Source organism: Poecile atricapillus, chromosome 38 (assembly GCF_030490865.1).
Source record: "Poecile atricapillus isolate bPoeAtr1 chromosome 38, bPoeAtr1.hap1, whole genome shotgun sequence".
Classification (NCBI taxonomy): Eukaryota; Metazoa; Chordata; class Aves; order Passeriformes; family Paridae; genus Poecile; species Poecile atricapillus.
This window is the reverse complement of record NC_081286.1, coordinates 1,089,808-1,112,706: the sequence shown is the minus strand read 5'-3', so window position 1 is coordinate 1,112,706 and position 22,899 is coordinate 1,089,808.

Sequence of the window (22,899 nt, the reverse complement as noted above, 5' to 3'; positions counted from 1 at the left end):
CCCAGGAGATCTGAGAATGGAGCGGCAAGATGCGTTCCGCTTTCGTCATAAACAGTGCTCCAGAGCGCTTGGTAACGTGCACAACGAATCGTGTGTGCGGGATAGTGAGCATTCACGCCTAGTGCTGGCAATGCACGAGCACTGCCAAAAGGCAAAGGAAGGCGCTTAGCATCCGGCTTGTGCGCAAAGCATTCAGACTGCCGGAGGACCGTTGTTGTGGTAAGCCGGCTTGCTCATTTGACGTTAGGTGTCACCTGCAAGAACTTCACCCGCATCTGGTTTATGCTGCTACCTGTTGTTAGGCGACAACAAGGGCACATGTAGCAAATGCTTTTTCCTGCCCCGTTTTGCTAGACCACGCTCTTCTGTGGCTCTTTAGTGCTAGCCAAACTGCCATGTTCGTGCTGCAGCTTCCATCTGACAAGGAGCACAGCCTTCTGGCAGCAGCTTTCAACTTGCCTAAGAAAGAGCTTGGCCATTTAAATGTGATGCAAATCTGTGTGTCTGTAAGGTGCAGGTGCCAGCTCCTGACAAAGGTTTTCTCCAGGTTCAGTTTCTCCCTGCCAGACACATTGGAAATGTTTTCCTCTGGCATTCGCAGCAAGAGTTGCAGATTGCTTAACCCAGGAGATCTGAGAATGGAGCGGCAAGATGCGTTCCGCTTTCGTCATAAACAGTGCTCCAGAGCGCTTGGTAACGGGCACAACGAATCGTGTGTGCGGGATAGTGAGCATTCACGCCTAGTGCTGGCAATGCACGAGCACTGCCAAAAGGCAAAGGAAGGCGCTTAGCATGCGGCTTGTGCGCAAAGCATTCAGACTGCCAGAGGACCGTAGGTGTGGTAAGCCGGCTTGCTCATTTGACGTTAGGTGTCACCTGCAAGAACTTCACCCGCATCTGGTTTATGCTGCTACCTGTTGTTAGGCGACAACAAGGGCACATGTAGCAAATGCTTTTTCCTGTTTCATTTTTCTATGCCACGCTCTTCTGTGGCTCTTTAGTGCTTGCCAAACTTCTATGTTCTTGCTGCTACTTCCATCTGACAAGGAGCACAGCCTTCTGACAGCAGCTTTCAACTTGCCTAAGAAAGAGCTTGGCCATTTAAATGTGATGCAAATCTGTGTGTGTGTAAAGTGCAGGTGCCAGCTCCTGACAAAGGTTTTCTCCAGGTTCAGTTTCTCCCCGCCAGACACATTGGAAATGTTTTCCTCTGGCATTCGCACCAAGAGTTGCAGATTGCTTAACTCAGGAGCTCTGAGAATGGAGCGGCAAGATGTGTTCCGCTTTCGTCATAAACAGTGCTCCAGAGCGCTTGGTAACGGGAACAACGAATCGTGTGTGCGGGATAGTGAGCATTCACGCCTAGTGCTGGCAATGCACGAGCACTGCCAAAAGGCAAAGGAAGGCGCTTAGCATCCGGCTTGTGCGCAAAGCATTCAGACTGCCGGAGGACCGTTGTTGTGGTAAGCCGGCTTGCTCATTTGACGTTAGGTGTCACCTGCAAGAACTTCACCCGCATCTGGTTTATGCTGCTACCTGTTGTTAGGCGACAACAAGGGCACATGTAGCAAATGCTTTTTCCTGTTTCATTTTTCTATGCCACGCTCTTCTGTGGCTCTTTAGTGCTTGCCAAACTGCCATGTTCGTGCTGCTGCTTCCATCTGACAAGGAGCACAGCCTTCTGACAGCAGCTTTCAACTTGCCTAAGAAAGAGCTTGGCCATTTAAATGTGATGCAAATCTGTGTGTGTGTAAAGTGCAGGTGCAAGCTCCTGACAAAGGTTTTCTCCAGGTTCAGTTTCTCCCTGCCAGACACATTGGAAATGTTTTCCTCTGGCATTCGCATCAAGAGTTGCAGATTGCTTAACTCAGGAGCTCTGAGAATGGAGCGGCAAGATGTGTTCCGCTTTCCTCATAAACAGTGCTCCAGAGCGCTTGGTAACGTGCACAATGAATCGTATGTGCGGGATAGTGAGCATTCACGCCTGGTGCTGGCAATGCACGAGCACTGCCAAAAGGCAAAGGAAGGCGCTTAGCATGCGGCTTGTGCGCAAAGCTTTCAGACTGCCGGAGGACCGTAGCTGTGGTAAGCCGGCTTGCTCATTTGACGTTAGGTGTCACCTGCAGGAACTTCACCCGCATCTGGTTTATGCTGCTACCTGTTGTTAGGCGACAACAAGGGCACATGTAGCAAATGCTTTTTCCTGTTTCATTTTTCTATGCCACGCTCTTCTGTGGCTCTTTAGTGCTTGCCAAACTTCTATGTTCTTGCTGCTACTTCCATCTGACAAGGAGCACAGCCTTCTGACAGCAGCTTTCAACTTGTCTAAGAAAGAGCTTGGCCATTTAAATGTGATGCAAATCTGTGTGTGTGTAAGGTGCAGGTGCCAGCTCCTGACAAAGGTTTTCTCCAGGTTCAGTTTCTCCCTGCCAGACACATTGGAAATGTTTTCCTCTGGCATTCGCAGCAAGAGTTGCAGATTGCTTAACCCAGGAGATCTGAGAATGGAGCGGCAAGATGCGTTCCGCTTTCGTCATAAACAGTGCTCCAGAGCGCTTGGTAACGTGCACAACGAATCGTGTGTGCGGGATAGTGAGCATTCACGCCTAGTGCTGGCAATGCACGAGCACTGCCAAAAGGCAAAGGAAGGCGCTTAGCATCCGGCTTGTGCGCAAAGCATTCAGACTGCCGGAGGACCGTTGTTGTGGTAAGCCGGCTTGCTCATTTGACGTTAGGTGTCACCTGCAAGAACTTCACCCGCATCTGGTTTATGCTGCTACCTGTTGTTAGGCGACAACAAGGGCACATGTAGCAAATGCTTTTTCCTGTTTCATTTTTCTATGCCACGCTCTTCTGTGGCTCTTTAGTGCTTGCCAAACTGCCATGTTCGTGCTGCTGCTTCCATCTGACAAGGAGCACAGCCTTCTGACAGCAGCTTTCAACTTGCCTAAGAAAGAGCTTGGCCATTTAAATGTGATGCAAATCTGTGTGTGTGTAAAGTGCAGGTGCAAGCTCCTGACAAAGGTTTTCTCCAGGTTCAGTTTCTCCCTGCCAGACACATTGGAAATGTTTTCCTCTGGCATTCGCATCAAGAGTTGCAGATTGCTTAACTCAGGAGCTCTGAGAATGGAGCGGCAAGATGTGTTCCGCTTTCCTCATAAACAGTGCTCCAGAGCGCTTGGTAACGTGCACAATGAATCGTATGTGCGGGATAGTGAGCATTCACGCCTGGTGCTGGCAATGCACGAGCACTGCCAAAAGGCAAAGGAAGGCGCTTAGCATGCGGCTTGTGCGCAAAGCTTTCAGACTGCCGGAGGACCGTAGCTGTGGTAAGCCGGCTTGCTCATTTGACGTTAGGTGTCACCTGCAGGAACTTCACCCGCATCTGGTTTATGCTGCAACCTGTTGTTAGGCGACAACAAGGGCACATGTAGCAAATGCTTTTTCCTGTTTCATTTTTCTATGCCACGCTCTTCTGTGGCTCTTTAGTGCTTGCCAAACTTCTATGTTCTTGCTGCTACTTCCATCTGACAAGGAGCACAGCCTTCTGACAGCAGCTTTCAACTTGTCTAAGAAAGAGCTTGGCCATTTAAATGTGATGCAAATCTGTGTGTGTGTAAGGTGCAGGTGCCAGCTCCTGACAAAGGTTTTCTCCAGGTTCAGTTTCTCCCTGCCAGACACATTGGAAATGTTTTCCTCTGGCATTCGCACCAAGAGTTGCAGATTGCTTAACTCAGGAGCTCTGAGAATGGAGCGGCAAGATGTGTTCCGCTTTCGTCATAAACAGTGCTCCAGAGCGCTTGGTAACGTGCACAACGAATCGTGTGTGCGGGATAGTGAGCATTCACGCCTAGTGCTGGCAATGCACGAGCACTGCCAAAAGGCAAAGGAAGGCGCTTAGCATGCGGCTTGTGCGCAAAGCATTCAGACTGCCGGAGGACCGTTGCTGTGGTAAGCCGGCTTGCTCATTTGACGTTAGGTGTCACCTGCAAGAACTTCACCCGCATCTGGTTTATGCTGCTACCTGTTGTTAGGCGACAACAAGGGCACATGTAGCAAATGCTTTTTCCTGTTTCATTTTGCTATGCCACGCTCTTCGGTGGCTCTTTAGTGCTTGCCAAACTTCTATGTGCATGCTGCTGCTTCCATCTGACAAGGAGCACAGCCTTCTGACAGCAGCTTTCAACTTGCCTAAGAAAGAGCTTGGCCATTTAAATGTGATGCAAATCTGTGTGTGTGTAAAGTGCAGGTGCAAGCTCCTGACAAAGGTTTTCTCCAGGTTCAGTTTCTCTCTGCCAGACACATTGGAAATGTTTTCCTCTGGCATTCGCATCAAGAGTTGCAGATTGCTTAACTCAGGAGCTCTGAGAATGGAGCGGCAAGATGTGTTCCGCTTTCGTCATAAACAGTGCTCCAAAGCGCTTGGTAACGTGCACAACGAATCATGTGTGCGGGATAGTGAGCATTCACGCCTAGTGCTGGCAATGCACGAGCACTGCCAAAAGGCAAAGGAAGGCGCTTAGCATCCGGCTTGTGCGCAAAGCATTCAGACTGCCGGAGGACCGTTGTTGTGGTAAGCCGGCTTGCTCATTTGACGTTAGGTGTCACCTGCAAGAACTTCACCCGCATCTGGTTTATGCTGCTACCTGTTGTTAGGCGACAACAAGGGCACATGTAGCAAATGCTTTTTCCTGCCCCGTTTTGCTAGACCACGCTCTTCTGTGGCTCTTTAGTGCTAGCCAAACTGCCATGTTCGTGCTGCAGCTTCCATCTGACAAGGAGCACAGCCTTCTGGCAGCAGCTTTCAACTTGCCTAAGAAAGAGCTTGGCCATTTAAATGTGATGCAAATCTGTGTGTGTGTAAGGTGCAGGTGCCAGCTCCTGACAAAGGTTTTCTCCAGGTTCAGTTTCTCCCTGCCAGACACATTGGAAATGTTTTCCTCTGGCATTCGCAGCAAGAGTTGCAGATTGCTTAACCCAGGAGATCTGAGAATGGAGCGGCAAGATGTGTTCCGCTTTCGTCATAAACAGTGCTCCAGAGCGCTTGGTAACGTGCACAACGAATCGTGTGTGCGGGATAGTGAGCATTCACGCCTAGTGCTGGCAATGCACGAGCACTGCCAAAAGGCAAAGGAAGGCGCTTAGCATGCGGCTTGTGCGCAAAGCATTCAGACTGCCAGAGGACCGTTGCTGTGGTAAGCCGGCTTGCTCATTTGACGTTAGGTGTCACCTGCAAGAACTTCACCCGCATCTGGTTTATGCTGCTACCTGTTGTTAGGCGACAACAAGGGCACATGTAGCAAATGCTTTTTCCTGTTTCATTTTGCTATGCCACGCTCTTCGGTGGCTCTTTAGTGCTTGCCAAACTTCTATGTGCATGCTGCTGCTTCCATCTGACAAGGAGCACAGCCTTCTGACAGCAGCTTTCAACTTGCCTAAGAAAGAGCTTGGCCATTTAAATGTGATGCAAATCTGTGTGTGTGTAAAGTGCAGGTGCAAGCTCCTGACAAAGGTTTTCTCCAGGTTCAGTTTCTCCCCGCCAGACACATTGGAAATGTTTTCCTCTGGCATTCGCACCAAGAGTTGCAGATTGCTTAACTCAGGAGCTCTGAGAATGGAGCGGCAAGATGTGTTCCGCTTTCGTCATAAACAGTGCTCCAGAGCGCTTGGTAACGGGAACAACGAATCGTGTGTGCGGGATAGTGAGCATTCACGCCTAGTGCTGGCAATGCACGAGCACTGCCAAAAGGCAAAGGAAGGCGCTTAGCATCCGGCTTGTGCGCAAAGCATTCAGACTGCCGGAGGACCGTTGTTGTGGTAAGCCGGCTTGCTCATTTGACGTTAGGTGTCACCTGCAAGAACTTCACCCGCATCTGGTTTATGCTGCTACCTGTTGTTAGGCGACAACAAGGGCACATGTAGCAAATGCTTTTTCCTGTTTCATTTTTCTATGCCACGCTCTTCTGTGGCTCTTTAGTGCTTGCCAAACTGCCATGTTCGTGCTGCTGCTTCCATCTGACAAGGAGCACAGCCTTCTGACAGCAGCTTTCAACTTGCCTAAGAAAGAGCTTGGCCATTTAAATGTGATGCAAATCTGTGTGTGTGTAAAGTGCAGGTGCAAGCTCCTGACAAAGGTTTTCTCCAGGTTCAGTTTCTCCCTGCCAGACACATTGGAAATGTTTTCCTCTGGCATTCGCATCAAGAGTTGCAGATTGCTTAACTCAGGAGCTCTGAGAATGGAGCGGCAAGATGTGTTCCGCTTTCGTCATAAACAGTGCTCCAGAGCGCTTGGTAACGTGCACAATGAATCGTATGTGCGGGATAGTGAGCATTCACGCCTAGTGCTGGCAATGCACGAGCACTGCCAAAAGGCAAAGGAAGGCGCTTAGCATGCGGCTTGTGCGCAAAGCTTTCAGACTGCCGGAGGACCGTAGCTGTGGTAAGCCGGCTTGCTCATTTGACATTAGGTGTCACCTGCAGGAACTTCACCCGCATCTGGTTTATGCTGCTACCTGTTGTTAGGCGACAACAAGGGCACATGTAGCAAATGCTTTTTCCTGTTTCATTTTTCTATGCCACGCTCTTCTGTGGCTCTTTAGTGCTTGCCAAACTTCTATGTTCTTGCTGCTACTTCCATCTGACAAGGAGCACAGCCTTCTGACAGCAGCTTTCAACTTGTCTAAGAAAGAGCTTGGCCATTTAAATGTGATGCTAATCTGTGTGTGTGTAAGGTGCAGGTGCCAGCTCCTGACAAAGGTTTTCTCCAGGTTCAGTTTCTCCCTGCCAGACACATTGGAAATGTTTTCCTCTGGCATTCGCATCAAGAGTTGCAGATTGCTTAACTCAGGAGCTCTGAGAATGGAGCGGCAAGATGTGTTCCGCTTTCGTCATAAACAGTGCTCCAGAGCGCTTGGTAACGTGCACAACGAATCGTGTGTGCGGGATAGTGAGCATTCACGCCTAGTGCTGGCAATGCACGAGCACTGCCAAAAGGCAAAGGAAGGCGCTTAGCATGCGGCTTGTGCACAAAGCATTCAGACTGCCAGAGGACCGTTGCTGTGGTAAGCCGGCTTGCTCATTTGACGTTAGGTGTCACCTGCAAGAACTTCACCCGCATCTGGTTTATGCTGCTACCTGTTGTTAGGCGACAACAAGGGCACATGTAGCAAATGCTTTTTCCTGTTTCATTTTGCTATGCCACGCTCTTCTGTGGCTCTTTAGTGCTTGCCAAACTGCCATGTTCGTGCTGCTGCTTCCATCTGACAAGGAGCACAGCCTTCTGACAGCAGCTTTCAACTTGCCTAAGAAAGAGCTTGGCCATTTAAATGTGATGCAAATCTGTGTGTGTGTAAAGTGCAGGTGCCAGCTCCTGACAAAGGTTTTCTCCAGGTTCAGTTTCTCCCCGCCAGACACATTGGAAATGTTTTCCTCTGGCATTCGCACCAAGAGTTGCAGATTGCTTAACTCAGGAGCTCTGAGAATGGAGCGGCAAGATGTGTTCCGCTTTCGTCATAAACAGTGCTCCAGAGCGCTTGGTAACGGGAACAACGAATCGTGTGTGCGGGATAGTGAGCATTCACGCCTGGTGCTGGCAATGCACGAGCACTGCCAAAAGGCAAAGGAAGGCGCTTAGCATCCGGCTTGTGCGCAAAGCATTCAGACTGCCGGAGGACCGTTGTTGTGGTAAGCCGGCTTGCTCATTTGACGTTAGGTGTCACCTGCAAGAACTTCACCCGCATCTGGTTTATGCTGCTACCTGTTGTTAGTCGACAACAAGGGCACATGTAGCAAATGCTTTTTCCTGTTTCGTTTTGCTATGCCACGCTCTTCTGTGGCTCTTTAGTGCTTGCCAAACATCTATGTGCGTGCTGCTGCTTCCATCTGACAAGGAGCACAGCCTTCTGACAGCAGCTTTCAACTTGTCTAAGAAAGAGCTTGGCCATTTAAATGTGATGCAAATCTGTGTGTGTGTAAGGTGCAGGTGCCAGCTCCTGACAAAGGTTTTCTCCAGGTTCAGTTTCTCCATGCCAGACACATTGGAAATGTGTTCCTCTGGCATTCGCACCAAGAGTTGCAGATTGCTTAACTCAGGAGCTCTGAGAATGGAGCGCTAAGATGTGTTCCGCTTTCGTCATAAACAGTGCTCCAGAGCGCTTGGTAACGGGAACAACGAATCGTGTGTGCGGGATAGTGAGCATTCACGCCTAGTGCTGGCAATGCACGAGCACTGCCAAAAGGCAAAGGAAGGCGCTTAGCATGCAGCTTGTGCGCAAAGCATTCAGACTGCCGGAGGACCGTTGTTGTGGTAAGCCGGCTTGCTCATTTGACGTTAGGTGTCACCTGCAAGAACTTCACCCGCATCTGGTTTATGCTGCTACCTGTTGTTAGGCGACAACAAGGGCACATGTAGCAAATGCTTTTTCCTGCCCCGTTTTGCTAGACCACGCTCTTCTGTAGCTCTTTAGTGCTAGCCAAACTGCCATGTTCGTGCTGCAGCTTCCATCTGACAAGGAGCACAGCCTTCTGGCAGCAGCTTTCAACTTGCCTAAGAAAGAGCTTGGCCATTTAAATGTGATGCAAATCTGTGTGTGTGTAAAGTGCAGGTGCAAGCTCCTGACAAAGGTTTTCTCCAGGTTCAGTTTCTCCCTGCCAGACATATTGGAAATGTTTTCCTCTGGCATTCGCATCAAGAGTTGCAGATTGCTTAACTCAGGAGCTCTGAGAATGGAGCGGCAAGATGTGTTCCGCTTTCGTCATAAACAGTGCTCCAAAGCACTTGGTAACGTGCACAACGAATCATGTGTGCGGGATAGTGAGCATTCACGCCTAGTGCTGGCAATGCACGAGCACTGCCAAAAGGCAAAGGAAGGCGCTTAGCATCCGGCTTGTGCGCAAAGCATTCAGACTGCCGGAGGACCGTTGTTGTGGTAAGCCGGCTTGCTCATTTGACGTTAGGTGTCACCTGCAAGAACTTCACCCGCATCTGGTTTATGCTGCTACCTGTTGTTAGGCGACAACAAGGGCACATGTAGCAAATGCTTTTTCCTGCCCCGTTTTGCTAGACCACGCTCTTCTGTGGCTCTTTAGTGCTAGCCAAACTGCCATGTTCGTGCTGCAGCTTCCATCTGACAAGGAGCACAGCCTTCTGGCAGCAGCTTTCAACTTGCCTAAGAAAGAGCTTGGCCATTTAAATGTGATGCAAATCTGTGTGTGTGTAAGGTGCAGGTGCCAGCTCCTGACAAAGGTTTTCTCCGGGTCCAGTTTCTCCCTGCCAGACACATTGGAAATGTTTTCCTCTGGCATTCGCAGCAAGAGTTGCAGATTGCTTAACCCAGGAGATCTGAGAATGGAGCGGCAAGATGCGTTCCGCTTTCGTCATAAACAGTGCTCCAGAGCGCTTGGTAACGTGCACAACGAATTGTGTGTGCGGGATAGTGAGCATTCACGCCTAGTGCTGGCAATGCACGAGCACTGCCAAAAGGCAAAGGAAGGCGCTTAGCATGCGGCTTGTGCGCAAAGCATTCAGACTGCCAGAGGACCGTTGCTGTGGTAAGCCGGCTTGCTCATTTGACGTTAGGTGTCACCTGCAAGAACTTCACCCGCATCTGGTTTATGCTGCTACCTGTTGTTAGGCGACAACAAGGGCACATGTAGCAAATGCTTTTTCCTGTTTCATTTTGCTATGCCACGCTCTTCGGTGGCTCTTTAGTGCTTGCCAAACTTCTATGTGCATGCTGCTGCTTCCATCTGACAAGGAGCACAGCCTTCTGACAGCAGCTTTCAACTTGTCTAAGAAAGAGCTTGGCCATTTAAATGTGATGCAAATCTGTGTGTGTGTAAGGTGCAGGTGCCAGCTCCTGACAAAGGTTTTCTCCAGGTTCAGTTTCTCCCTGCCAGACATATTGGAAATGTTTTCCTCTGGCATTCGCACCAAGAGTTGCAGATTGCTTAACTCAGGAGCTCTGAGAATGGAGCGGCAAGATGTGTTCCGCTTTCGTCATAAACAGTGCTCCAAAGCGCTTGGTAACGTGCACAACGAATCATGTGTGCGGGATAGTGAGCATTCACGCCTAGTGCTGGCAATGCACGAGCACTGCCAAAAGGCAAAGGAAGGCGCTTAGCATCCGGCTTGTGCGCAAAGCATTCAGACTGCCGGAAGACCGTTGTTGTGGTAAGCCGGCTTGCTCATTTGACGTTAGGTGTCACCTGCAAGAACTTCACCCGCATCTGGTTTATGCTGCTACCTGTTGTTAGGCGACAACAAGGGCACATGTAGCAAATGCTTTTTCCTGTTTCATTTTTCTATGCCACGCTCTTCTGTGGCTCTTTAGTGCTTGCCAAACTGCCATGTTCGTGCTGCTGCTTCCATCTGACAAGGAGCACAGCCTTCTGACAGCAGCTTTCAACTTGCCTAAGAAAGAGCTTGGCCATTTAAATGTGATGCAAATCTGTGTGTGTGTAAAGTGCAGGTGCAAGCTCCTGACAAAGGTTTTCTCCAGGTTCAGTTTCTCCCTGCCAGACACATTGGAAATGTTTTCCTCTGGCATTCGCATCAAGAGTTGCAGATTGCTTAACCCAGGAGATCTGAGAATGGAGCGGCAAGATGTGTTCCGCTTTCGTCATAAACAGTGCTCCAGAGCGCTTGGTAACGGGAACAACGAATCGTGTGTGCGGGATAGTGAGCATTCACGCCTAGTGCTGGCAATGCACGAGCACTGCCAAAAGGCAAAGGAAGGCGCTTAGCATCCGGCTTGTGCGCAAAGCATTCAGACTGCCGGAGGACCGTTGTTGTGGTAAGCCGGCTTGCTCATTTGACGTTAGGTGTCACCTGCAAGAACTTCACCCGCATCTGGTTTATGCTGCTACCTGTTGTTAGGCGACAACAAGGGCACATGTAGCAAATGCTTTTTCCTGTTTCATTTTTCTATGCCACGCTCTTCTGTGGCTCTTTAGTGCTTGCCAAACTTCTATGTTCTTGCTGCTACTTCCATCTGACAAGGAGCACAGCCTTCTGACAGCAGCTTTCAACTTGTCTAAGAAAGAGCTTGGCCATTTAAATGTGATGCAAATCTGTGTGTGTGTAAGGTGCAGGTGCCAGCTCCTGACAAAGGTTTTCTCCAGGTTCAGTTTCTCCCTGCCAGACACATTGGAAATGTTTTCCTCTGGCATTCGCACCAAGAGTTGCAGATTGCTTAACTCAGGAGCTCTGAGAATGGAGCGCTAAGATGTGTTCCGCTTTCGTCATAAACAGTGCTCCAGAGCGCTTGGTAACGGGCACAACGAATCGTGTGTGCGGGATAGTGAGCATTCACGCCTAGTGCTGGCAATGCACGAGCACTGCCAAAAGGCAAAGGAAGGCGCTTAGCATGCGGCTTGTGCGCAAAGCATTCAGACTGCCGGAGGACCGTTGTTGTGGTAAGCCGGCTTGCTCATTTGACGTTAGGTGTCACCTGCAAGAACTTCACCCGCATCTGGTTTATGCTGCTACCTGTTGTTAGGCGACAACAAGGGCACATGTAGCAAATGCTTTTTCCTGCCCCGTTTTGCTAGACCACGCTCTTCTGTGGCTCTTTAGTGCTAGCCAAACTGCCATGTTCGTGCTGCAGCTTCCATCTGACAAGGAGCACAGCCTTCTGGCAGCAGCTTTCAACTTGCCTAAGAAAGAGCTTGGCCATTTAAATGTGATGCAAATCTGTGTGTGTGTAAGGTGCAGGTGCCAGCTCCTGACAAAGGTTTTCTCCAGGTTCAGTTTCTCCCTGCCAGACACATTGGAAATGTTTTCCTCTGGCATTCGCAGCAAGAGTTGCAGATTGCTTAACCCAGGAGATCTGAGAATGGAGCGGCAAGATGCGTTCCGCTTTCGTCATAAACAGTGCTCCAGAGCGCTTGGTAACGTGCACAACGAATCGTGTGTGCGGGATAGTGAGCATTCACGCCTAGTGCTGGCAATGCACGAGCACTGCCAAAAGGCAAAGGAAGGCGCTCAGCATCCGGCTTGTGCGCAAAGCATTCAGACTGCCAGAGGACCGTTGCTGTGGTAAGCCGGCTTCCTCATTTGACGTTAGGTGTCACCTGCAAGAACTTCACCCGCATCTGGTTTATGCTGCTACCTGTTGTTAGGAGACAACAAGGGCACATGTAGCAAATGCTTTTTCCTGTTTCATTTTTCTATGCCACGCTCTTCTGTGGCTCTTTAGTGCTTGCCAAACTTCTATGTGCATGCTGCTGCTTCCATCTGACAAGGAGCACAGCCTTCTGACAGCAGCTTTCAACTTGCCTAAGAAAGAGCTTGGCCATTTAAATGTGATGCAAATCTGTGTGTGTGTAAAGTGCAGGTGCAAGCTCCTGACAAAGGTTTTCTCCAGGTTCAGTTTCTCCCTGCCAGACACATTGGAAATGTTTTCCTCTGGCATTCGCATCAAGAGTTGCAGATTGCTTAACCCAGGAGATCTGAGAATGGAGCGGCAAGATGCGTTCCACTTTCGTCATAAACAGTGCTCCAGAGCGCTTGGTAAGGTGCACAACGAATCGTGTGTGCGGGATAGTGAGCATTCACGCCTAGTGCTGGCAATGCACGAGCACTGCCAAAAGGCAAAGGAAGGCGCTTAGCATCCGGCTTGTGCACAAAGCATTCAGACTGCCGGAGGACCGTAGCTGTGGTAAGCCGGCTTGCTCATTTGACGTTAGGTGTCACCTGCAGGAACTTCACCCGCATCTGGATAATGCTGCTACCTGTTGTTAGGCGACAACAAGGGCACATGTAGCAAATGCTTTTTCCTGCCCCGTTTTGCTAGACCACGCTCTTCTTTGGCTCTTTAGTGCTTGCCAAACTGCCATGTTCTTGCTGCTACTTCCATCTGACAAGGAGCACAGCCTTCTGACAGCAGCTTTCAACTTGCCTAAGAAAGAGCTTGGCCATTTAGATGTGCTGCAAATCTGTGTGTGTGTAAGGTGTAGGTGCCAGCTCCTGACAAAGGTTTTCTCCAGGTTCAGTTTCTCCCTGCCAGACACATTGGAAATGTTTTCCTCTGGCATTCGCATCAAGAGTTGCAGATTGCTTAACTCAGGAGCTCTGAGAATGGAGCACCAAGATGTGTTCCGCTTTCGTCATAAACAGTGCTCCAAAGCGCTTGGTAACGTGCACAACGAATTGTGTGTGCGGGATAGTGAGCATTCACGCCTAGTGCTGGCAATGCACGAGCACTGCCAAAAGGCAAAGGAAGGCGCTTAGCATGCGGCTTGTGCGCAAAGCATTCAGACTGCCAGAGGACCGCAGCTGTGGTAAGCCGGCTTGCTCATTTGACGTTAGGTGTCACCTGCAAGAACTTCACCCGCATCTGGTTTATGCTGCTACCTGTTGTTAGGCGACAACAAGGGCACATGTAGCAAATGCTTTTTCCTGTTTCATTTTGCTATGCCACGCTCTTCTGTGGCTCTTTAGTGCTTGCCAAACTTCTATGTGCATGCTGCTGCTTCCATCTGACAAGGAGCACAGCCTTCTGACAGCAGCTTTCAACTTGCCTAAGAAAGAGCTTGGCCATTTAAATGTGATGCAAATCTGTGTGTGTGTAAAGTGCAGGTGCAAGCTCCTGACAAAGGTTTTCTCCAGGTTCAGTTTCTCCCTGCCAGACATATTGGAAATGTTTTCCTCTGGCATTCGCATCAAGAGTTGCAGATTGCTTAACTCAGGAGCTCTGAGAATGGAGCGGCAAGATGTGTTCCGCTTTCGTCATAAACAGTGCTCCAAAGCGCTTGGTAACGTGCACAACGAATCATGTGTGCGGGATAGTGAGCATTCACGCCTAGTGCTGGCAATGCACGAGCACTGCCAAAAGGCAAAGGAAGGCGCTTAGCATCCGGCTTGTGCGCAAAGCATTCAGACTGCCGGAGGACCGTTGTTGTGGTAAGCCGGCTTGCTCATTTGACGTTAGGTGTCACCTGCAAGAACTTCACCCGCATCTGGTTTATGCTGCTACCTGTTGTTAGGCGACAACAAGGGCACATGTAGCAAATGCTTTTTCCTGTTTCATTTTTCTATGCCACGCTCTTCTGTGGCTCTTTAGTGCTTGCCAAACTGCCATGTTCGTGCTGCTGCTTCCATCTGACAAGGAGCACAGCCTTCTGACAGCAGCTTTCAACTTGCCTAAGAAAGAGCTTGGCCATTTAAATGTGATGCAAATCTGTGTGTGTGTAAGGTGCAGGTGCCAGCTCCTGACAAAGGTTTTCTCCAGGTTCAGTTTCTCCCCGCCAGACACATTGGAAATGTTTTCCTCTGGCATTCGCACCAAGAGTTGCAGATTGCTTAACTCAGGAGCTCTGAGAATGGAGCGGCAAGATGTGTTCCGCTTTCGTCATAAACAGTGCTCCAGAGCGCTTGGTAACGGGAACAACGAATCGTGTGTGCGGGATAGTGAGCATTCACGCCTAGTGCTGGCAATGCACGAGCACTGCCAAAAGGCAAAGGAAGGCGCTTAGCATCCGGCTTGTGCGCAAAGCATTCAGACTGCCAGAGGACCGTTGTTGTGGTAAGCCGGCTTGCTCATTTGACGTTAGGTGTCACCTGCAAGAACTTCACCCGCATCTGGTTTATGCTGCTACCTGTTGTTAGGCGACAACAAGGGCACATGTAGCAAATGCTTTTTCCTGCCCCGTTTTGCTAGACCACGCTCTTCTGTGGCTCTTTAGTGCTAGCCAAACTGCCATGTTCGTGCTGCAGCTTCCATCTGACAAGGAGCACAGCCTTCTGACAGCAGCTTTCAACTTGCCTAAGAAAGAGCTTGGCCATTTAAATGTGATGCAAATCTGTGTGTGTGTAAGGTGCAGGTGCCAGCTCCTGACAAAGGTTTTCTCCAGGTTCAGTTTCTCCCTGCCAGACACATTGGAAATGTTTTCCTCTGGCATTCGCAGCAAGAGTTGCAGATTGCTTAACCCAGGAGATCTGAGAATGGAGCGGCAAGATGCGTTCCGCTTTCGTCATAAACAGTGCTCCAGAGCGCTTGGTAACGTGCACAACGAATCGTGTGTGCGGGATAGTGAGCATTCACGCCTAGTGCTGGCAATGCACGAGCACTGCCAAAAGGCAAAGGAAGGCGCTCAGCATCCGGCTTGTGCGCAAAGCATTCAGACTGCCAGAGGACCGTTGCTGTGGTAAGCCGGCTTCCTCATTTGACGTTAGGTGTCACCTGCAAGAACTTCACCCGCATCTGGTTTATGCTGCTACCTGTTGTTAGGAGACAACAAGGGCACATGTAGCAAATGCTTTTTCCTGTTTCATTTTTCTATGCCACGCTCTTCTGTGGCTCTTTAGTGCTTGCCAAACTTCTATGTGCATGCTGCTGCTTCCATCTGACAAGGAGCACAGCCTTCTGACAGCAGCTTTCAACTTGCCTAAGAAAGAGCTTGGCCATTTAAATGTGATGCAAATCTGTGTGTGTGTAAAGTGCAGGTGCAAGCTCCTGACAAAGGTTTTCTCCAGGTTCAGTTTCTCCCTGCCAGACACATTGGAAATGTTTTCCTCTGGCATTCGCATCAAGAGTTGCAGATTGCTTAACTCAGGAGCTCTGAGAATGGAGCGGCAAGATGTATTCCACTTTCGTCATAAACAGTGCTCCAGAGCGCTTCGTAAGGTGCACAACGAATCGTGTGTGCGGGATAGTGAGCATTCACGCCTAGTGCTGGCAATGCACGAGCACTGCCAAAAGGCAAAGGAAGGCGCTTAGCATCCGGCTTGTGCACAAAGCATTCAGACTGCCGGAGGACCGTAGCTGTGGTAAGCCGGCTTGCTCATTTGACGTTAGGTGTCACCTGCAGGAACTTCACCCGCATCTGGATAATGCTGCTACCTGTTGTTAGGCGACAACAAGGGCACATGTAGCAAATGCTTTTTCCTGCCCCGTTTTGCTAGACCACGCTCTTCTTTGGCTCTTTAGTGCTTGCCAAACTGCCATGTTCTTGCTGCTACTTCCATCTGACAAGGAGCACAGCCTTCTGACAGCAGCTTTCAACTTGCCTAAGAAAGAGCTTGGCCATTTAGATGTGCTGCAAATCTGTGTGTGTGTAAGGTGCAGGTGCCAGCTCCTGACAAAGGTTTTCTCCAGGTTCAGTTTCTCCCCGCCAGACACATTGGAAATGTTTTCCTCTGGCATTCGCATCAAGAGTTGCAGATTGCTTAACTCAGGAGCTCTGAGAATGGAGCGGCAAGATGTGTTCCGCTTTCGTCATAAACAGTGCTCCAGAGCGCTTGGTAACGGGCACAACGAATCGTGTGTGCGGGATAGTGAGCATTCACGCCTAGTGCTGGCAATGCACGAGCACTGCCAAAAGGCAAAGGAAGGCGCTTAGCATGCGGCTTGTGCGCAAAGCATTCAGACTGCCGGAGGACCGTAGCTGTGGTAAGCCGGCTTGCTCATTTGACGTTAGGTGTCACCTGCAAGAACTTCACCCGCATCTGGTTTATGCTGCTACCTGTTGTTAGGCGACAACAAGGGCACATGTAGCAAATGCTTTTTCCTGTTTCATTTTTCTATGCCACGCTCTTCTGTGGCTCTTTAGTGCTTGCCAAACTGCCATGTTCTTGCTGCTACTTCCATCTGACAAGGAGCACAGCCTTCTGACAGCAGCTTTCAACTTGTCTAAGAAAGAGCTTGGCCATTTAAATGTGATGCAAATCTGTGTGTGTGTAAGGTGCAGGTGCCAGCTCCTGACAAAGGTTTTCTCCAGGTTCAGTTTCTCCCTGCCAGACACATTGGAAATGTTTTCCTCTGGCATTCGCACCAAGAGTTGCAGATTGCTTAACTCAGGAGCTCTGAGAATGGAGCGCTAAGATGTGTTCCGCTTTCGTCATAAACAGTGCTCCAGAGCGCTTGGTAACGGGCACAACGAATCGTGTGTGCGGGATAGTGAGCATTCACGCCTAGTGCTGGCAATGCACGAGCACTGCCAAAAGGCAAAGGAAGGCGCTTAGCATGCGGCTTGTGCGCAAAGCATTCAGACTGCCGGAGGACCGTTGTTGTGGTAAGCCGGCTTGCTCATTTGACGTTAGGTGTCACCTGCAAGAACTTCACCCGCATCTGGTTTATGCTGCTACCTGTTGTTAGGCGACAACAAGGGCACATGTAGCAAATGCTTTTTCCTGCCCCGTTTTGCTAGACCACGCTCTTCTGTGGCTCTTTAGTGCTAGCCAAACTGCCATGTTCGTGCTGCAGCTTCCATCTGACAAGGAGCACAGCCTTCTGGCAGCAGCTTTCAACTTGCCTAAGAAAGAGCTTGGCCATTTAAATGTGATGCAAATCTGTGTGTGTGTAAGGTGCAGGTGCCAGCTCCTGACAAAGGTTTTCTCCAGGTTCAGTTTCTCCCTGCCAGACACATTGGAAATGTTTTCCTCTGGCATTCGCAGCAAGAGTTGCAGATTGCTTAACCCAGGAGATCTGAGAATGGAGCGGCAAGATGCGTTCCGCTTTCGTCATAAACAGTGCTCCAGAGCGCTTGGTAACGTGCACAACGAATCGTGTGTGCGGGATAGTGAGCATTCACGCCTAGTGCTGGCAATGCACGAGCACTGCCAAAAGGCAAAGGAAGGCGCTCAGCATCCGGCTTGTGCGCAAAGCATTCAGACTGCCAGAGGACCGTTGCTGTGGTAAGCCGGCTTCCTCATTTGACGTTAGGTGTCACCTGCAAGAACTTCACCCGCATCTGGTTTATGCTGCTACCTGTTGTTAGGAGACAACAAGGGCACATGTAGCAAATGCTTTTTCCTGTTTCATTTTTCTATGCCACGCTCTTCTGTGGCTCTTTAGTGCTTGCCAAACTTCTATGTGCATGCTGCTGCTTCCATCTGACAAGGAGCACAGCCTTCTGACAGCAGCTTTCAACTTGCCTAAGAAAGAGCTTGGCCATTTAAATGTGATGCAAATCTGTGTGTGTGTAAAGTGCAGGTGCAAGCTCCTGACAAAGGTTTTCTCCAGGTTCAGTTTCTCCCTGCCAGACACATTGGAAATGTTTTCCTCTGGCATTCGCATCAAGAGTTGCAGATTGCTTAACCCAGGAGATCTGAGAATGGAGCGGCAAGATGCGTTCCACTTTCGTCATAAACAGTGCTCCAGAGCGCTTGGTAAGGTGCACAACGAATCGTGTGTGCGGGATAGTGAGCATTCACGCCTAGTGCTGGCAATGCACGAGCACTGCCAAAAGGCAAAGGAAGGCGCTTAGCATCCGGCTTGTGCACAAAGCATTCAGACTGCCGGAGGACCGTAGCTGTGGTAAGCCGGCTTGCTCATTTGACGTTAGGTGTCACCTGCAGGAACTTCACCCGCATCTGGATAATGCTGCTACCTGTTGTTAGGCGACAACAAGGGCACATGTAGCAAATGCTTTTTCCTGCCCCGTTTTGCTAGACCACGCTCTTCTTTGGCTCTTTAGTGCTTGCCAAACTGCCATGTTCTTGCTGCTACTTCCATCTGACAAGGAGCACAGCCTTCTGACAGCAGCTTTCAACTTGCCTAAGAAAGAGCTTGGCCATTTAGATGTGCTGCAAATCTGTGTGTGTGTAAGGTGTAGGTGCCAGCTCCTGACAAAGGTTTTCTCCAGGTTCAGTTTCTCCCTGCCAGACACATTGGAAATGTTTTCCTCTGGCATTCGCATCAAGAGTTGCAGATTGCTTAACTCAGGAGATCTGAGAATGGAGCACCAAGATGTGTTCCGCTTTCGTCATAAACAGTGCTCCAAAGCGCTTGGTAACGTGCACAACGAATTGTGTGTGCGGGATAGTGAGCATTCACGCCTAGTGCTGGCAATGCACGAGCACTGCCAAAAGGCAAAGGAAGGCGCTTAGCATGCGGCTTGTGCGCAAAGCATTCAGACTGCCAGAGGACCGCAGCTGTGGTAAGCCGGCTTGCTCATTTGACGTTAGGTGTCACCTGCAAGAACTTCACCCGCATCTGGTTTATGCTGCTACCTGTTGTTAGGCGACAACAAGGGCACATGTAGCAAATGCTTTTTCCTGTTTCATTTTTCTATGCCACGCTCTTCTGTGGCTCTTTAGTGTTTGCCAAACATCTATGTGCGTGCTGCTGCTTCCATCTGACAAGGAGCACAGCCTTCTGACAGCAGCTTTCAACTTGCCTAAGAAAGAGCTTGGCCATTTAAATGTGATGCAAATCTGTGTGTGTGTAAAGTGCAGGTGCCAGCTCCTGACAAAGGTTTTCTCCAGGTTCAGTTTCTCCCTGCCAGACACATTGGAAATGTTTTCCTCTGGCATTCGCATCAAGAGTTGCAGATTGCTTAACCCAGGAGATCTGAGAATGGAGCGGCAAGATGTGTTCCGCTTTCGTCATAAACAGTGCTCCAGAGCGCTTGGTAACGTGCACAACGAATTGTGTGTGCGGGATAGTGAGCATTCACGCCTAGTGCTGGCAATGCACGAGCACTGCCAAAAGGCAAAGGAAGGCGCTTAGCATCCGGCTTGTGCGCAAAGCATTCAGACTGCCAGAGGACCGTTGCTGTGGTAAGCCGGCTTGCTCATTTGACGTTAGGTGTCACCTGCAAGAACTTCACCCGCATCTGGTTTATGCTGCTACCTGTTGTTAGGCGACAACAAGGGCACATGTAGCAAATGCTTTTTCCTGTTTCATTTTGCTATGCCACGCTCTTCTGTGGCTCTTTAGTGCTTGCCAAACTTCTATGTGCATGCTGCTGCTTCCATCTGACAAGGAGCACAGCCTTCTGACAGCAGCTTTCAACTTGCCTAAGAAAGAGCTTGGCCATTTAAATGTGATGCAAATCTGTGTGTGTGTAAAGTGCAGGTGCAAGCTCCTGACAAAGGTTTTCTCCAGGTTCAGTTTCTCCCTGCCAGACATATTGGAAATGTTTTCCTCTGGCATTCGCATCAAGAGTTGCAGATTGCTTAACTCAGGAGCTCTGAGAATGGAGCGGCAAGATGTGTTCCGCTTTCGTCATAAACAGTGCTCCAAAGCGCTTGGTAACGTGCACAACGAATCATGTGTGCGGGATAGTGAGCATTCACGCCTAGTGCTGGCAATGCACGAGCACTGCCAAAAGGCAAAGGAAGGCGCTTAGCATCCGGCTTGTGCGCAAAGCATTCAGACTGCCGGAGGACCGTTGTTGTGGTAAGCCGGCTTGCTCATTTGACGTTAGGTGTCACCTGCAAGAACTTCACCCGCATCTGGTTTATGCTGCTACCTGTTGTTAGGCGACAACAAGGGCACATGTAGCAAATGCTTTTTCCTGTTTCATTTTTCTATGCCACGCTCTTCTGTGGCTCTTTAGTGCTTGCCAAACTGCCATGTTCGTGCTGCTGCTTCCATCTGACAAGGAGCACAGCCTTCTGACAGCAGCTTTCAACTTGCCTAAGAAAGAGCTTGGCCATTTAAATGTGATGCAAATCTGTGTGTGTGTAAGGTGCAGGTGCCAGCTCCTGACAAAGGTTTTCTCCAGGTTCAGTTTCTCCCCGCCAGACACATTGGAAATGTTTTCCTCTGGCATTCGCACCAAGAGTTGCAGATTGCTTAACTCAGGAGCTCTGAGAATGGAGCGGCAAGATGTGTTCCGCTTTCGTCATAAACAGTGCTCCAGAGCGCTTGGTAACGGGAACAACGAATCGTGTGTGCGGGATAGTGAGCATTCACGCCTAGTGCTGGCAATGCACGAGCACTGCCAAAAGGCAAAGGAAGGCGCTTAGCATCCGGCTTGTGCGCAAAGCATTCAGACTGCCAGAGGACCGTTGTTGTGGTAAGCCGGCTTGCTCATTTGACGTTAGGTGTCACCTGCAAGAACTTCACCCGCATCTGGTTTATGCTGCTACCTGTTGTTAGGCGACAACAAGGGCACATGTAGCAAATGCTTTTTCCTGCCCCGTTTTGCTAGACCACGCTCTTCTGTGGCTCTTTAGTGCTTGCCAAACATCTATGTGCGTGCTGCTGCTTCCATCTGACAAGGAGCACAGCCTTCTGACAGCAGCTTTCAACTTGTCTAAGAAAGAGCTTGGCCATTTAAATGTGATGCAAATCTGTGTGTGTGTAAGGTGCAGGTGCCAGCTCCTGACAAAGGTTTTCTCCATGTTCAGTTTCTCCATGCCAGACACATTGGAAATGTGTTCCTCTGGCATTCGCACCAAGAGTTGCAGATTGCTTAACTCAGGAGCTCTGAGAATGGAGCGCTAAGATGTGTTCCGCTTTCGTCATAAACAGTGCTCCAGAGCGCTTGGTAACGGGCACAACGAATCGTGTGTGCGGGATAGTGAGCATTCACGCCTAGTGCTGGCAATGCACGAGCACTGCCAAAAGGCAAAGGAAGGCGCTTAGCATGCGGCTTGTGCGCAAAGCATTCAGACTGCCGGAGGACCGTTGTTGTGGTAAGCCGGCTTGCTCATTTGACGTTAGGTGTCACCTGCAAGAACTTCACCCGCATCTGGTTTATGCTGCTACCTGTTGTTAGGCGACAACAAGGGCACATGTAGCAAATGCTTTTTCCTGTTTCATTTTGCTATGCCACGCTCTTCTGTGGCTCTTTAGTGCTTGCCAAACTTCTATGTGCATGCTGCTGCTTCCATCTGACAAGGAGCACAGCCTTCTGACAGCAGCTTTCAACTTGCCTAAGAAAGAGCTTGGCCATTTAAATGTGATGCAAATCTGTGTGTGTGTAAAGTGCAGGTGCAAGCTCCTGACAAAGGTTTTCTCCAGGTTCAGTTTCTCCCTGCCAGACATATTGGAAATGTTTTCCTCTGGCATTCGCATCAAGAGTTGCAGATTGCTTAACTCAGGAGCTCTGAGAATGGAGCGGCAAGATGTGTTCCGCTTTCGTCATAAACAGTGCTCCAAAGCGCTTGGTAACGTGCACAACGAATCATGTGTGCGGGATAGTGAGCATTCACGCCTAGTGCTGGCAATGCACGAGCACTGCCAAAAGGCAAAGGAAGGCGCTTAGCATCCGGCTTGTGCGCAAAGCATTCAGACTGCCGGAGGACCGTTGTTGTGGTAAGCCGGCTTGCTCATTTGACGTTAGGTGTCACCTGCAAGAACTTCACCCGCATCTGGTTTATGCTGCTACCTGTTGTTAGGCGACAACAAGGGCACATGTAGCAAATGCTTTTTCCTGTTTCATTTTTCTATGCCACGCTCTTCTGTGGCTCTTTAGTGCTTGCCAAACTGCCATGTTCGTGCTGCTGCTTCCATCTGACAAGGAGCACAGCCTTCTGACAGCAGCTTTCAACTTGCCTAAGAAAGAGCTTGGCCATTTAAATGTGATGCAAATCTGTGTGTGTGTAAGGTGCAGGTGCCAGCTCCTGACAAAGGTTTTCTCCAGGTTCAGTTTCTCCCCGCCAGACACATTGGAAATGTTTTCCTCTGGCATTCGCACCAAGAGTTGCAGATTGCTTAACTCAGGAGCTCTGAGAATGGAGCGGCAAGATGTGTTCCGCTTTCGTCATAAACAGTGCTCCAGAGCGCTTGGTAACGGGAACAACGAATCGTGTGTGCGGGATAGTGAGCATTCACGCCTAGTGCTGGCAATGCACGAGCACTGCCAAAAGGCAAAGGAAGGCGCTTAGCATCCGGCTTGTGCGCAAAGCATTCAGACTGCCAGAGGACCGTTGTTGTGGTAAGCCGGCTTGCTCATTTGACGTTAGGTGTCACCTGCAAGAACTTCACCCGCATCTGGTTTATGCTGCTACCTGTTGTTAGGCGACAACAAGGGCACATGTAGCAAATGCTTTTTCCTGCCCCGTTTTGCTAGACCACGCTCTTCTGTGGCTCTTTAGTGCTTGCCAAACTTCTATGTGCGTGCTGCTGCTTCCATCTGACAAGGAGCACAGCCTTCTGACAGCAGCTTTCAACTTGTCTAAGAAAGAGCTTGGCCATTTAAATGTGATGCAAATCTGTGTGTGTG